The sequence below is a fragment of the Cololabis saira genome, unplaced genomic scaffold (genome assembly GCF_033807715.1).
Source record: "Cololabis saira isolate AMF1-May2022 unplaced genomic scaffold, fColSai1.1 scf042, whole genome shotgun sequence".
NCBI classification, from domain to species: domain Eukaryota; kingdom Metazoa; phylum Chordata; class Actinopteri; order Beloniformes; family Belonidae; genus Cololabis; species Cololabis saira.
In genome coordinates this window covers 105001-120013 of record NW_026906206.1, presented here as the reverse complement: position 1 = coordinate 120013, position 15013 = coordinate 105001, and the positions used below count along the sequence as shown (strand labels likewise).

The 15013-nt window shown below is 42.8% G+C and overlaps 11 non-coding genes and 2 pseudogenes across 11 annotated transcripts; all 13 read left to right on the top strand.

The window, feature by feature from the left end:
* The first annotated feature begins 4874 nt into the window (after positions 1 to 4874).
* On the top strand, positions 4875 to 4993 carry LOC133432322 (5S ribosomal RNA). The gene has a single exon (XR_009776630.1). It is a non-coding gene; the product is annotated as a 5S ribosomal RNA (ribosomal RNA).
* Positions 4994 to 5192: 199 nt separating this feature from the next.
* LOC133432070 (5S ribosomal RNA) lies at positions 5193 to 5311 on the top strand. Its single transcript, XR_009776385.1, has one exon. It is a non-coding gene; the product is annotated as a 5S ribosomal RNA (ribosomal RNA).
* Positions 5312 to 5528: 217 nt separating this feature from the next.
* Positions 5529 to 5647, top strand: LOC133432431 (5S ribosomal RNA; annotated as a pseudogene).
* A 190-nt stretch (positions 5648 to 5837) lies between these two features.
* On the top strand, positions 5838 to 5956 carry LOC133432184 (5S ribosomal RNA). The gene has a single exon (XR_009776495.1). It is a non-coding gene; the product is annotated as a 5S ribosomal RNA (ribosomal RNA).
* A 199-nt stretch (positions 5957 to 6155) lies between these two features.
* LOC133432010 (5S ribosomal RNA) lies at positions 6156 to 6274 on the top strand. The gene has a single exon (XR_009776327.1). It is a non-coding gene; the product is annotated as a 5S ribosomal RNA (ribosomal RNA).
* Positions 6275 to 6490: 216 nt separating this feature from the next.
* LOC133432127 (5S ribosomal RNA) lies at positions 6491 to 6609 on the top strand. Its single transcript, XR_009776440.1, has one exon. It is a non-coding gene; the product is annotated as a 5S ribosomal RNA (ribosomal RNA).
* A 217-nt stretch (positions 6610 to 6826) lies between these two features.
* On the top strand, positions 6827 to 6945 carry LOC133432354 (5S ribosomal RNA). Its single transcript, XR_009776659.1, has one exon. It is a non-coding gene; the product is annotated as a 5S ribosomal RNA (ribosomal RNA).
* Positions 6946 to 7144: 199 nt separating this feature from the next.
* Positions 7145 to 7263, top strand: LOC133432195 (5S ribosomal RNA). The gene has a single exon (XR_009776506.1). It is a non-coding gene; the product is annotated as a 5S ribosomal RNA (ribosomal RNA).
* A 216-nt stretch (positions 7264 to 7479) lies between these two features.
* Positions 7480 to 7598, top strand: LOC133432009 (5S ribosomal RNA). The gene has a single exon (XR_009776326.1). It is a non-coding gene; the product is annotated as a 5S ribosomal RNA (ribosomal RNA).
* Positions 7599 to 13856: 6258 nt separating this feature from the next.
* On the top strand, positions 13857 to 13975 carry LOC133432321 (5S ribosomal RNA). The gene has a single exon (XR_009776629.1). It is a non-coding gene; the product is annotated as a 5S ribosomal RNA (ribosomal RNA).
* A 199-nt stretch (positions 13976 to 14174) lies between these two features.
* LOC133432069 (5S ribosomal RNA) lies at positions 14175 to 14293 on the top strand. The gene has a single exon (XR_009776384.1). It is a non-coding gene; the product is annotated as a 5S ribosomal RNA (ribosomal RNA).
* Positions 14294 to 14510: 217 nt separating this feature from the next.
* On the top strand, positions 14511 to 14629 carry LOC133432430 (5S ribosomal RNA; annotated as a pseudogene).
* Positions 14630 to 14819: 190 nt separating this feature from the next.
* LOC133432183 (5S ribosomal RNA) lies at positions 14820 to 14938 on the top strand. Its single transcript, XR_009776494.1, has one exon. It is a non-coding gene; the product is annotated as a 5S ribosomal RNA (ribosomal RNA).
* Positions 14939 to 15013: the final 75 nt, after the last annotated feature.

The window sequence follows — 15013 nt, the reverse complement described above, 5'->3', positions numbered from 1 at the left end:
AGAGGAGGAGGAGGAAGACGGAGAAGGAGAGGTTGAGAGCCTGGTGGGGGACATGGAGGAGGAAGCGGTGGAGGAATCGATGGAGGAAGCAGGGAGTGACGAGGGAGGAGATGTCGCAGAGGATGCAAAGGAGGGGAGCAGTGGAGATGAGGAGGAACGAGGCGGACAAGATTGGGGTGAAGGACAAAGCAGCGGGGGGTCGCTTCCTTGTGCGCAGCAGAGAGTCACCAGGCGGGGTGGTGAGAATCCTGCTGAGACGGAGGACGTGGAGACCGGAAACGGAGCGAGGGGGATATCGAGGAAAAGATCAGGTACGAGAAAAGGGCGAGCACAGAAGAAACGTATGCACAATGAGGAAACTTCTAATATCCAGCGGTGATGGTCCGTTTCTCCTCCTTATCATGGTCTTAATGCCAATAACAGTGGCATCCATTAATGCAAACGGGCTGAGAGACAAGACGAAGTTCGAAAGCATGATAAGATTAAGTAAGGCGGATGTAATATGCTTACAAGAAACTCATTGGGATGCAGTAACGGAGCGAGACATGATAAAGCTGTGGGATGGGGAATGCTTCTCTAGCCATGGAACTAACATTGCAAGGGGAGTGGCGATTTTGTGTAAAAGGGACAGTGGAATTAAGGCCACGATGAGGGCTAAAGATGGAGAAGGAAGATGGATTAATATAGATTGTGTAGCTCAGGATGTGAATTATAATATTTTAAATGTCTATGCACCGAATACAGAAGGCGATCGCACAGCCTTCTTTAGGAAATTTTATAAAATAGCCGAAAAGTGTGATGTTATAATAGGAGATTTTAATGTGAAATTGTGTCATCTGGATATAAACGAAAGTTGTGTATGGAGACAAGATGCCTCAAGAAAGGTTCTAAATGACTTTATGATGGTTAACAACTGGTGCGACGTATGGAGAGTGAAAAATCCTGATAAGAGGCAATATTCAAGGGCGCAAGTGGTTCAAGGGGTTCTAAAACGAACCAGAATTGATTTGTGCTTAACGAAGACATCACATATACGATTATTTAATAATGTGGATTATAAATGGATACACTTAAGCGATCACGCCATACTATCATTAGAAATGGGGGAACAGGAAGAGAAAAGGGGAGGGGGGACATGGCACTTAAATGCACATCTCTTGTACGATGTGAATTATAATAGAGCCATTAGGCAACTAATTTTGAGCGTAAGCTCACAACCGGGTTTTGAAAAGAATATAATACAAGGCTGGGAGGACTTGAAGACAAAAATAAAAGGGAAATCCATACAATATGCGAAAAGGTTTCGGGCGAGACAACAGAAGAAAGAAAGAATGCTAAGAGCAGAAATCGAAAAGGTTGAGAGACAGAAAGGCTCGGAGGGGAATAAGTTAATAAGATTGCATACCGAGTTAAAAGAGTTGGAGAGGTTGAAATGCGAAGGGGCTATATTAAGGAGCAAAGCGCAGTATGCGGTGGAAGGAGAAAAAAATACCGGCTTCTTCCTGAACTTGGAAAAAAGAAGGCAAAACAAATGCTACATAGCGGAAGTGATGAATGAAAAGGGAGAGACAACAGCTGACTTTGTAGAGATCTTAGAGACAGTCCAGAATTATTATACCCATCTTTTTGAAACAGAGGGGACAGATGATGGGATAACAGAGGAGATCCTGGCAAAATGTGAGATGAAGTTAGCTGAAGAAGACACACTCATGTGCGACCAGGAGATGAAGGAAGAGGATATTGATTTGGCAATAAAACAATTAGTACTAAATAAAAGTCCAGGTAGTGATGGACTAACAGCGAATTTTTATAAACAATTTAGTGATATATTGAAACCAATATTGTTAAATTTATACAGAACAATAGAATTAACACAATCCGTGCCGGCATCTATGGCAAGAGGGATCATAACGATCATATATAAGAAAGGGGATAAACGAAATCTAGCCAATTATAGGCCTATAACACTACTAAACACGGATTACAAAATATTGATGAAAGTACTAGCAAACAGAATAAAACAGGTCGTGCACACTATCGTAGAGCCCTCTCAGGCTTATAGTGTGCCGGGAAGGGAAGTTTCAGATATTTTGAATACTGTCAGAGACACAGTAGAATTTTTGAAAACTACCAGCAAAGAGGGCATTCTGGTCTCACTGGACTTCAACAAAGCCTTTGATAGAGTCGAACACAAATTTATGTTCAAAGTTTTGGAGAGGGTGGGATTTGGAGCGCGTTTTCTCGGGTGGATTAGGTTAATGTACGCCAACGCCACTGGCAGTGTGAAGTGTAACGGGGTGGTTACCGATCCTTTTCCGCTTCGAAGGTCGGTGAGACAGGGATGTCCACTGTCCTCAATTTTGTATACAATAATCGTGGAAACACTGGGTGTCCTTATTAAAAAAGATTCAGAAATAAAAGGTATAGAATTACCTGGAGGGGAGATGTGCACCATACAACAGTTTGCTGATGATACCACGTTACTGATTAAAGACATAAATAGTGTACATAGAATAATAAACTTGGTAGAACGATATGGTAGAGCCTCAGGAGCTAAAATAAATCCAGATAAATCAGAAATCATGTTCATCAATATGAAGGGACCGCCGCAAAATGAATTACCGGTACAATTACAAGCAGAACATATCAAAATATTGGGTACATACATTGGGGTAAACAGTGAAACGGCCAGGGACATGACATGGACTAGTATAATTAAAAGGATAGAAGCAATTTTGTGCTATTGGCGAATGAGGAACCTGAAACTCAATGGGAAGGTGGTGGTATTAAATAGCTTGGTAATGTCTAAAATATATTATGCACTCACGGTGATAGATCTACCCTTATGGGCACTAAACAAACTAAATGAGATTATGACAGTTTTCTTGTGGGGGACAACGGTGGGGAAAATCGCAAGAAAAACATTAATAGGGAAATATGAAGAGGGAGGGCTAAAATTACTAGACATAGAAAGTAAGAAAAATGCTTTCAGGATTAAATTGGTCAGAAAATATCTGTACGATGACACGGCTTACGGCTGGAAGGGTCTTATGCAGTTTTTTTTAAATCGAGTGCTCGGAATAGGAGATTTTGTCCTGCTTATGAAACCGAAGAGGCCGATGACAGCGGGAGTCCCATTATTTTATAGGGAGGTCCTCGAAGCACAAGCTGGCTTCCTGGAGCATATAGAATATGAGGCGAATTCTATAAGCCTAATAAGAGAACTGCCGATATTTTTAAATAAATATATAAAGAAAGAAAATAAAATGTTGTATAATAACAAAATGATAAGAGCTGGACTAGTACAGCTGAAAGATATAATGTATGAATTTGTGCCCGGTTTTTTGCCGACGCAGGCCGTGGTGGATAGTATAAGGGAAGTTGATTATAATTCAACATACACGGTCATAGAGAATTATTATAAGACTATTCAGAGAAGTATCCCACAACAATGGAGAAGGCTGATAGAAACAGGTACAGCTAGAGATAGGACAAGCAAACTCCCAGAGCTGGGAATTAAGCGAGAGGGGGAAAACAAGAGCTTCAGTCTGATCTCCTGCAAGGAAATCTACGAGCGTTTTTTAGTGAACGTCACGAAATCACCGGCCTCCTTGTCGTATTGGAGCAAGGTCTTTCCACAGAAAGAGGGGTGGAAAATATGGGAGAAATGGAAAGTACAGGGTAACAGCATCGAGGCTGAGGACAATGATTTCAAAATAAGACACAATAAAATTTTTACTAATGTGGTTTTACATCAACTGGATAAAGCTGTAGACAGAGATTGTGATGTTTGTGGCTTATTGCCGGAAACGCTGATGCATATGTTTGATATTTGTCCTGAGTTATCTGGCTTTTTTGGGTTATTGAAGAAATGTCTAATAGAAAAATTGGGAATGGTGTGGGACGGAAGGGATTCATGGGAGTTTTTTCTTTTATTTGGAAACTGGCAATACAGTAAAATTAGAAACGAAATGCTGTGCAGATTTATGTTGAGCCATGCACGATGGGCAATAAGGGCACGAAGGAACAAGGCACATTACGAACGAAGGGTTATTGCAATATGGCCGATTTTTCAAAACATAGTGAAGAAACAGATTCGATACAGGTTGATACATGGGGTAGACCATTTTGAACGACTGTATGTGAAGGATGCCAATCTCCTATCCCTTGATAAAGAAAAGAGGATTGTGTGGAATTGGTAGCTCTTTTTGGACTGTGTAGTTGGGAAATTGTGTGTTTAAAAAAAAAAAAAAAAAAAAAAAAAAAAAAAAAAATTGGCTACTTCATCTTTTGAAAATTGTGCACAGTGATCATATAGTTGGAATGATTTTTCACCCTGTGGGATGGCTGAACGAATGATGCTGGGTTTTGAAATGCCACTATGTGCAAATCAGGTTTGTTTTTGTAATTCGAGTGCTGATGTTGTTTTTCTTTTCTTTTGAAAAAAGGACCTGAGTGTAAATGTCACAGAGAGAGGAAAATGTGTTGGAAATGGATACTGTAAACAAAAATATATTTTTTTTTGTAAATATATTTTCATAATAAAAGACAAAAAAAAAAGATGCGCCCGATCTCGTCTGATCTCGGAAGCTAAGCAGGGTCGGGCCTGGTTAGTACTTGGATGGGAGACCGCCTGGGAATACCAGGTGCTGTAAGCTTTTTCAACCAGCAGAGAGCGCTCTCGCTTAATCTACCCACACAAATTTCAACGTGGTAACAGCGACAGCTCACGTCCTAAAGTGTTTTGCACATGGTTAAGGCACTTTAACTCCAACAAATAAGCGCTTCTAAATTATTATCACCAACAAATCATGACTTATATTATATGACTTATCTTCAACTCCATATAAGAGGTATTTCAAGCTGCAGCTTCAGCTTACGGCCATACCAGCCTGGATGCGCCGGATCTTGTCTGATCTCGGAAGCTAAGCAGGGTCGGGCCTGGTTAGTACTTGGATGGGAGACCGCCTGGGAATACCAGGTGCTGTAAGCTTTTTCAACCAGCAGAGAGCGCTCTCGCTTAATCTACCTACACATATTTCAACGTGGTAACAGCGACAGCTCACGTCCTAAAGTGTTTTGCACATGGTTAAGGCACTTTAACTCCAACAAATAAAACCAACAAATCAATGACTTATATTCTATGACTTATCTTCAACTCCATATAAGAGGTATTTCAAGCTGCAGCTTCTGCTTACGGCCATACCAGCCTGGATGCGCCCGATCTCGTCTGATCTCGGAAGCTAAGCAGGGTCGGGCCTGGTTAGTACTTGGATGGGAGACCGCTTGGGAATACCAGGTGCTGTAAGCTTTTTCAAGCAGCAGAGAACGCTCTTGCTTAATCTACCCACACATATTTCAACGTGGTAACAGCGACAGCTCACGTCCTAAAGTGTTTTGCACATAGTTAAGGCACCTTAACTCCAACAAATAAGCGCTTCTAAATTATTATCACCAACAAATCAATGACATATATTCTATGACTTATCTTCAACTCCATATAAGATGTATTTCAAGCTGCAGCTTCTGCTTACGGCCATACCAGCCTGGATGCGCCTGATCTCGTCTGATCTCGGAAGCTAAGCAGGGTCGGGCCTGGTTAGTACTTCGATGGGAGACTGCCTGGGAATACCAGGTGCTGAAAAAGCTTTTTCAACCAGCAGAGAAAGCTCTCGCTTAATCTACCCACACATATTTCAACGTGGTAACAGCGACAGCTCACGTCCTAAAGTGTTTTGCACATGGTTACTCCAACAAATAAAACCAACAAATCAATGACTTATATTCTATGACTTATCTTCAACTCCATATAAGAGGTATTTCAAGCTGCAGCTTCTGCTTAAGGCCATACCAGCCTGGATGCGCCCGATCTCATCTGATCTCGGAAGCTAAGCAGGGTCGGGCCTGGTTAGTACTTGGATGGGAGACCGCCTGGGAATACCAGGTGCTGTAAGCTTTTTCAACCAGCAGAGAACGCTCTCGCTTAATCTACCCACACATATTTCAACGTGGTAACAGCGACAGCTCACGTCCTAAAGTGTTTTGCACATGGTTAAGGCACTTTAACTCCAACAAATAAAACCAACAAATCAATGACTTATATGCTATGACTTATCTTCAACTCCATATAAGAGGTATTTCAAGCTGCAGCTTCTGCTTACGGCCATACCAGCCTGGATGCGCCCGATCTCGTCTGATCTCGGAAGCTAAGCAGGGTCGGGCCTGGTTAGTACTTGGATGGGAGACCGCCTGGGAATACCAGGTGCTGTAAGCTTTTTCAACCAGCAGAGAACGCTCTTGCTTAATCTACCCACACATATTTCAACGTGGTAACAGCGACAGCTCACGTCCTAAAGTGTTTTGCACATGGTTAAGGCACTTTAACTCCAACAAATAAGCGCTTCTAAATTATTATCACCAACAAATCATGACTTATATTATATGACTTATCTTCAACTCCATATAAGAGGTATTTCAAGCTGCAGCTTCAGCTTACGGCCATACCAGCCTGGATGCGCCCGATCTCGTCTGATCTTGGAAGCTAAGCAGGGTAGGGCCTGGTTAGTACTTGGATGGGAGACCGCCTGGGAATACCAGGTGCTGTAAGCTTTTTCAACCAGCAGAGAACGCTCTCGCTTAATCTAGCCACACATATTTCAACGTGGTAACAGCGACAGCTCACGTCCTAAAGTGTTTTGCACATGGTTAAGGCACTTTAACTCCAACAAATAAGCGCTTCTAAATTATTATCACCAACAAATCAATGACTTATATTATATGACTTATCTTCAACACCATATAAGAGGTATTTCAAGCTGCAGTTTCTGCTTAGGGCCATACCAGCCTGGATGCGCCCGAACTCGTCTGATCTCGGAAGCTAAGCAGGGTCGGGCCTGGTAAGTACTTGGATGGGAGACCGCCTGGGAATACCAGGTGCTGTAAGTTTTTTCAACCTGCAGAGAGCGCTCTCGCTTAATCTACCCACACATATTTCAACGTGGTAACAGCGACAGCTCCCGTCCTAAAGTGTTTTGCACATGGTTAAGGCACTTTAACTCCAACAAATAAAACCAACAAATCAATGACTTATATTCTATGACTTATCTTCAACTCCATATAAGAGGTATTTCAAGCTGCAGCTTCTGCTTACGGCCATACCAGCCTGGATGCGCCCGATCTCGTCTGATCTCAGAAGCTAAGCAGGGTCGGGCCTGGTTAGTACTTGGATGGGAGACCGCCTGGGAATACCAGGTGCTGTAAGCTTTTTCAACCAGCAGAGAGCGCTCTCGCTTAATCTACCCACACAATTTCAACGTGGTAACAGCGACAGCTCACGTCCTAAAGTGTTTTGCACATTGTTAAGGCACTTTAACTCCAACAAATAAGCGCTTCTAAATTATTATCACCAACAAATCAATGACTTATATTATATGACTTATCTTCAACTCCATATAAGAGGTATTTCAAGCTGCAGCTTCAGCTTACGGCCATACCAGCCTGGATGCGCCCGATCTCGTCTGATCTCGGAAGCTAAGCAGGGTCGGGCCTGGTTAGTACTTGGATGGGAGACCGCCTGGGAATACCAGGTGCTGTAAGCTTTTTCAACCAGCAGAGAGCGCTCTCGCTTAATCTACCCACACATATTTCAACGTGGTAACAGCGACAGCTCACGTCCTAAAGTGTTTTGCACATGGTTAAGGCACTTTAACTCCAACAAATAAAAACAACAAATCAATGACTTATATTCTATGACTTATCTTCAACTCCATATAAGAGGTATTTCAAGCTGCAGCTTCTGCTTACGGCCATACCAGCCTGGATGCGCCCTCTGACTTCCTGTTTGTGCAGGAAGAGTGACGTGGCAGTTTGGTTCATGGTGGATGAAGGAGAGACAAAGTTCAGATTGGAAAACAAACGAAAAAGGCTCAGAGAAGTGGAGAACAACAACACCTCCCCCGGCAGCAGTTGCTGCAGGGGGGCTACTCCAAGGGAGTATAAAAAAACTAAAACGGATTACTCGGTGATGAAGGTGGATAACGGACTGGACATGAGCTCAGCTATGACGGACAAAATGGAGTCGGAGGGGATCCCAAGGCAAAATATGGCCCGCGCAATGGTCGGAGCCGGAGAGAAAGAGAAGAGAGCGGGAGAGGGGCCCGAGGCAGAGAAAGTGGAGAAGAGGAGGACGGGAGGACAACACAGCGGAGCGGTGTGGAAGGGGGCAGAGGAGGAGACGGCAGCAAGGGTGGCGGAGCCGAGAGCTGCAAAAGAATGTTGGGATCAAGCGGAAGACCAGAAAAAACTTGTAGTAAATGTGGAGATAGAGGGAGATGATGCCATCTCCCTCATGGAACTCTTGAAAGCTGTGAGTGTTACATGCGGTCGTGTCGTTGGCTGCCGAGTAAAGGCGGACAGAAAGTGGGAACTAACAATGGGAAACCCGCACGGGAAAAACAGACTGTTAGATGGTTTCAAGATAAGAGATTCGCGAGTGATCGCCTCTGAAATAATGAAGGACACGAGAGTGGTCTCATTTTTAAGTCTTCCTATTTATATCACTGATGAGCAGATTTTCACAAAGCTGGCACATTGGGGAGTAGAGCCGGTCTCACCAATCAAGAAGAGAAAATGGCCTGGCACGGACATATTCGACGGCACCAGGTTCCTGAAAGTCAGGTTCCCAGAGTCGGTGGCGGCTCTGCCGTATAGCACGAAATTTGACACGCTCGAGGGTCCGGAGTATTTCAGGATCATCCATAACAACCAAATGAGGGTGTGCAGACTGTGCCTACAGCAGGGGCACATTCTGCGGGAATGTCCTGAGTTCCTGTGTTACAAATGTAACAAACAAGGACACTATGCAAGAGAATGTGCACGCATGACGGAACGAACCGGCGGAGAGCAGGAGGAGAAGGAGGAGAAGGAGGAGACGGAGGAGTTGGTGGAGGAGAGCGAGGCAGAAAAGAAGGAGGCGGCGGAGGAAGAGGAGGAGGAGGAAGACGGAGAAGGAGAGGTTGAGAGCCTGGTGGGGGACATGGAGGAGGAAGCGGTGGAGGAATCGATGGAGGAAGCAGGGAGTGACGAGGGAGGAGATGTCGCAGAGGATGCAAAGGAGGGGAGCAGTGGAGATGAGGAGGAACGAGGCGGACAAGATTGGGGTGAAGGACAAAGCAGCGGGGGGTCGCTTCCTTGTGCGCAGCAGAGAGTCACCAGGCGGGGTGGTGAGAATCCTGCTGAGACGGAGGACGTGGAGACCGGAAACGGAGCGAGGGGGATATCGAGGAAAAGATCAGGTACGAGAAAAGGGCGAGCACAGAAGAAACGTATGCACAATGAGGAAACTTCTAATATCCAGCGGTGATGGTCCGTTTCTCCTCCTTATCATGGTCTTAATGCCAATAACAGTGGCATCCATTAATGCAAACGGGCTGAGAGACAAGACGAAGTTCGAAAGCATGATAAGATTAAGTAAGGCGGATGTAATATGCTTACAAGAAACTCATTGGGATGCAGTAACGGAGCGAGACATGATAAAGCTGTGGGATGGGGAATGCTTCTCTAGCCATGGAACTAACATTGCAAGGGGAGTGGCGATTTTGTGTAAAAGGGACAGTGGAATTAAGGCCACGATGAGGGCTAAAGATGGAGAAGGAAGATGGATTAATATAGATTGTGTAGCTCAGGATGTGAATTATAATATTTTAAATGTCTATGCACCGAATACAGAAGGCGATCGCACAGCCTTCTTTAGGAAATTTTATAAAATAGCCGAAAAGTGTGATGTTATAATAGGAGATTTTAATGTGAAATTGTGTCATCTGGATATAAACGAAAGTTGTGTATGGAGACAAGATGCCTCAAGAAAGGTTCTAAATGACTTTATGATGGTTAACAACTGGTGCGACGTATGGAGAGTGAAAAATCCTGATAAGAGGCAATATTCAAGGGCGCAAGTGGTTCAAGGGGTTCTAAAACGAACCAGAATTGATTTGTGCTTAACGAAGACATCACATATACGATTATTTAATAATGTGGATTATAAATGGATACACTTAAGCGATCACGCCATACTATCATTAGAAATGGGGGAACAGGAAGAGAAAAGGGGAGGGGGGACATGGCACTTAAATGCACATCTCTTGTACGATGTGAATTATAATAGAGCCATTAGGCAACTAATTTTGAGCGTAAGCTCACAACCGGGTTTTGAAAAGAATATAATACAAGGCTGGGAGGACTTGAAGACAAAAATAAAAGGGAAATCCATACAATATGCGAAAAGGTTTCGGGCGAGACAACAGAAGAAAGAAAGAATGCTAAGAGCAGAAATCGAAAAGGTTGAGAGACAGAAAGGCTCGGAGGGGAATAAGTTAATAAGATTGCATACCGAGTTAAAAGAGTTGGAGAGGTTGAAATGCGAAGGGGCTATATTAAGGAGCAAAGCGCAGTATGCGGTGGAAGGAGAAAAAAATACCGGCTTCTTCCTGAACTTGGAAAAAAGAAGGCAAAACAAATGCTACATAGCGGAAGTGATGAATGAAAAGGGAGAGACAACAGCTGACTTTGTAGAGATCTTAGAGACAGTCCAGAATTATTATACCCATCTTTTTGAAACAGAGGGGACAGATGATGGGATAACAGAGGAGATCCTGGCAAAATGTGAGATGAAGTTAGCTGAAGAAGACACACTCATGTGCGACCAGGAGATGAAGGAAGAGGATATTGATTTGGCAATAAAACAATTAGTACTAAATAAAAGTCCAGGTAGTGATGGACTAACAGCGAATTTTTATAAACAATTTAGTGATATATTGAAACCAATATTGTTAAATTTATACAGAACAATAGAATTAACACAATCCGTGCCGGCATCTATGGCAAGAGGGATCATAACGATCATATATAAGAAAGGGGATAAACGAAATCTAGCCAATTATAGGCCTATAACACTACTAAACACGGATTACAAAATATTGATGAAAGTACTAGCAAACAGAATAAAACAGGTCGTGCACACTATCGTAGAGCCCTCTCAGGCTTATAGTGTGCCGGGAAGGGAAGTTTCAGATATTTTGAATACTGTCAGAGACACAGTAGAATTTTTGAAAACTACCAGCAAAGAGGGCATTCTGGTCTCACTGGACTTCAACAAAGCCTTTGATAGAGTCGAACACAAATTTATGTTCAAAGTTTTGGAGAGGGTGGGATTTGGAGCGCGTTTTCTCGGGTGGATTAGGTTAATGTACGCCAACGCCACTGGCAGTGTGAAGTGTAACGGGGTGGTTACCGATCCTTTTCCGCTTCGAAGGTCGGTGAGACAGGGATGTCCACTGTCCTCAATTTTGTATACAATAATCGTGGAAACACTGGGTGTCCTTATTAAAAAAGATTCAGAAATAAAAGGTATAGAATTACCTGGAGGGGAGATGTGCACCATACAACAGTTTGCTGATGATACCACGTTACTGATTAAAGACATAAATAGTGTACATAGAATAATAAACTTGGTAGAACGATATGGTAGAGCCTCAGGAGCTAAAATAAATCCAGATAAATCAGAAATCATGTTCATCAATATGAAGGGACCGCCGCAAAATGAATTACCGGTACAATTACAAGCAGAACATATCAAAATATTGGGTACATACATTGGGGTAAACAGTGAAACGGCCAGGGACATGACATGGACTAGTATAATTAAAAGGATAGAAGCAATTTTGTGCTATTGGCGAATGAGGAACCTGAAACTCAATGGGAAGGTGGTGGTATTAAATAGCTTGGTAATGTCTAAAATATATTATGCACTCACGGTGATAGATCTACCCTTATGGGCACTAAACAAACTAAATGAGATTATGACAGTTTTCTTGTGGGGGACAACGGTGGGGAAAATCGCAAGAAAAACATTAATAGGGAAATATGAAGAGGGAGGGCTAAAATTACTAGACATAGAAAGTAAGAAAAATGCTTTCAGGATTAAATTGGTCAGAAAATATCTGTACGATGACACGGCTTACGGCTGGAAGGGTCTTATGCAGTTTTTTTTAAATCGAGTGCTCGGAATAGGAGATTTTGTCCTGCTTATGAAACCGAAGAGGCCGATGACAGCGGGAGTCCCATTATTTTATAGGGAGGTCCTCGAAGCACAAGCTGGCTTCCTGGAGCATATAGAATATGAGGCGAATTCTATAAGCCTAATAAGAGAACTGCCGATATTTTTAAATAAATATATAAAGAAAGAAAATAAAATGTTGTATAATAACAAAATGATAAGAGCTGGACTAGTACAGCTGAAAGATATAATGTATGAATTTGTGCCCGGTTTTTTGCCGACGCAGGCCGTGGTGGATAGTATAAGGGAAGTTGATTATAATTCAACATACACGGTCATAGAGAATTATTATAAGACTATTCAGAGAAGTATCCCACAACAATGGAGAAGGCTGATAGAAACAGGTACAGCTAGAGATAGGACAAGCAAACTCCCAGAGCTGGGAATTAAGCGAGAGGGGGAAAACAAGAGCTTCAGTCTGATCTCCTGCAAGGAAATCTACGAGCGTTTTTTAGTGAACGTCACGAAATCACCGGCCTCCTTGTCGTATTGGAGCAAGGTCTTTCCACAGAAAGAGGGGTGGAAAATATGGGAGAAATGGAAAGTACAGGGTAACAGCATCGAGGCTGAGGACAATGATTTCAAAATAAGACACAATAAAATTTTTACTAATGTGGTTTTACATCAACTGGATAAAGCTGTAGACAGAGATTGTGATGTTTGTGGCTTATTGCCGGAAACGCTGATGCATATGTTTGATATTTGTCCTGAGTTATCTGGCTTTTTTGGGTTATTGAAGAAATGTCTAATAGAAAAATTGGGAATGGTGTGGGACGGAAGGGATTCATGGGAGTTTTTTCTTTTATTTGGAAACTGGCAATACAGTAAAATTAGAAACGAAATGCTGTGCAGATTTATGTTGAGCCATGCACGATGGGCAATAAGGGCACGAAGGAACAAGGCACATTACGAACGAAGGGTTATTGCAATATGGCCGATTTTTCAAAACATAGTGAAGAAACAGATTCGATACAGGTTGATACATGGGGTAGACCATTTTGAACGACTGTATGTGAAGGATGCCAATCTCCTATCCCTTGATAAAGAAAAGAGGATTGTGTGGAATTGGTAGCTCTTTTTGGACTGTGTAGTTGGGAAATTGTGTGTTTAAAAAAAAAAAAAAAAAAAAAAAAAAAAAAAAAAATTGGCTACTTCATCTTTTGAAAATTGTGCACAGTGATCATATAGTTGGAATGATTTTTCACCCTGTGGGATGGCTGAACGAATGATGCTGGGTTTTGAAATGCCACTATGTGCAAATCAGGTTTGTTTTTGTAATTCGAGTGCTGATGTTGTTTTTCTTTTCTTTTGAAAAAAGGACCTGAGTGTAAATGTCACAGAGAGAGGAAAATGTGTTGGAAATGGATACTGTAAACAAAAATATATTTTTTTTTGTAAATATATTTTCATAATAAAAGACAAAAAAAAAAGATGCGCCAGATCTCGTCTGATCTCGGAAGCTAAGCAGGGTCGGGCCTGGTTAGTACTTGGATGGGAGACCGCCTGGGAATACCAGGTGCTGTAAGCTTTTTCAACCAGCAGAGAGCGCTCTCGCTTAATCTACCCACACAAATTTCAACGTGGTAACAGCGACAGCTCACGTCCTAAAGTGTTTTGCACATGGTTAAGGCACTTTAACTCCAACAAATAAGCGCTTCTAAATTATTATCACCAACAAATCATGACTTATATTATATGACTTATCTTCAACTCCATATAAGAGGTATTTCAAGCTGCAGCTTCAGCTTACGGCCATACCAGCCTGGATGCGCCGGATCTTGTCTGATCTCGGAAGCTAAGCAGGGTCGGGCCTGGTTAGTACTTGGATGGGAGACCGCCTGGGAATACCAGGTGCTGTAAGCTTTTTCAACCAGCAGAGAGCGCTCTCGCTTAATCTACCTACACATATTTCAACGTGGTAACAGCGACAGCTCACGTCCTAAAGTGTTTTGCACATGGTTAAGGCACTTTAACTCCAACAAATAAAACCAACAAATCAATGACTTATATTCTATGACTTATCTTCAACTCCATATAAGAGGTATTTCAAGCTGCAGCTTCTGCTTACGGCCATACCAGCCTGGATGCGCCCGATCTCGTCTGATCTCGGAAGCTAAGCAGGGTCGGGCCTGGTTAGTACTTGGATGGGAGACCGCTTGGGAATACCAGGTGCTGTAAGCTTTTTCAAGCAGCAGAGAACGCTCTTGCTTAATCTACCCACACATATTTCAACGTGGTAACAGCGACAGCTCACGTCCTAAAGTGTTTTGCACATAGTTAAGGCACCTTAACTCCAACAAATAAGCGCTTCTAAATTATTATCACCAACAAATCAATGACATATATTCTATGACTTATCTTCAACTCCATATAAGATGTATTTCAAGCTGCAGCTTCTGCTTACGGCCATACCAGCCTGGATGCGCCTGATCTCGTCTGATCTCGGAAGCTAAGCAGGGTCGGGCCTGGTTAGTACTTCGATGGGAGACTGCCTGGGAATACCAGGTGCTGAAAAAGCTTTTTCAACCAGCAGAGAAAGCTCTCGCTTAATCTACCCACACATATTTCAACGTGGTAACAGCGACAGCTCACGTCCTAAAGTGTTTTGCACATGGTTACTCCAACAAATAAAACCAACAAATCAATGACTTATATTCTATGACTTATCTTCAACTCCATATAAGAGGTATTTCAAGCTGCAGCTTCTGCTTAAGGCCATACCAGCCTGGATGCGCCCGATCTCATCTGATCTCGGAAGCTAAGCAGGGTCGGGCCTGGTTAGTACTTGGATGGGAGACCGCCTGGGAATACCAGGTGCTGTAAGCTTTTTCAACCAGCAGAGAACGCTCTCGCTTAATCTACCCACACATATTTCAACGTGGTAACAGCGACAGCTCACGT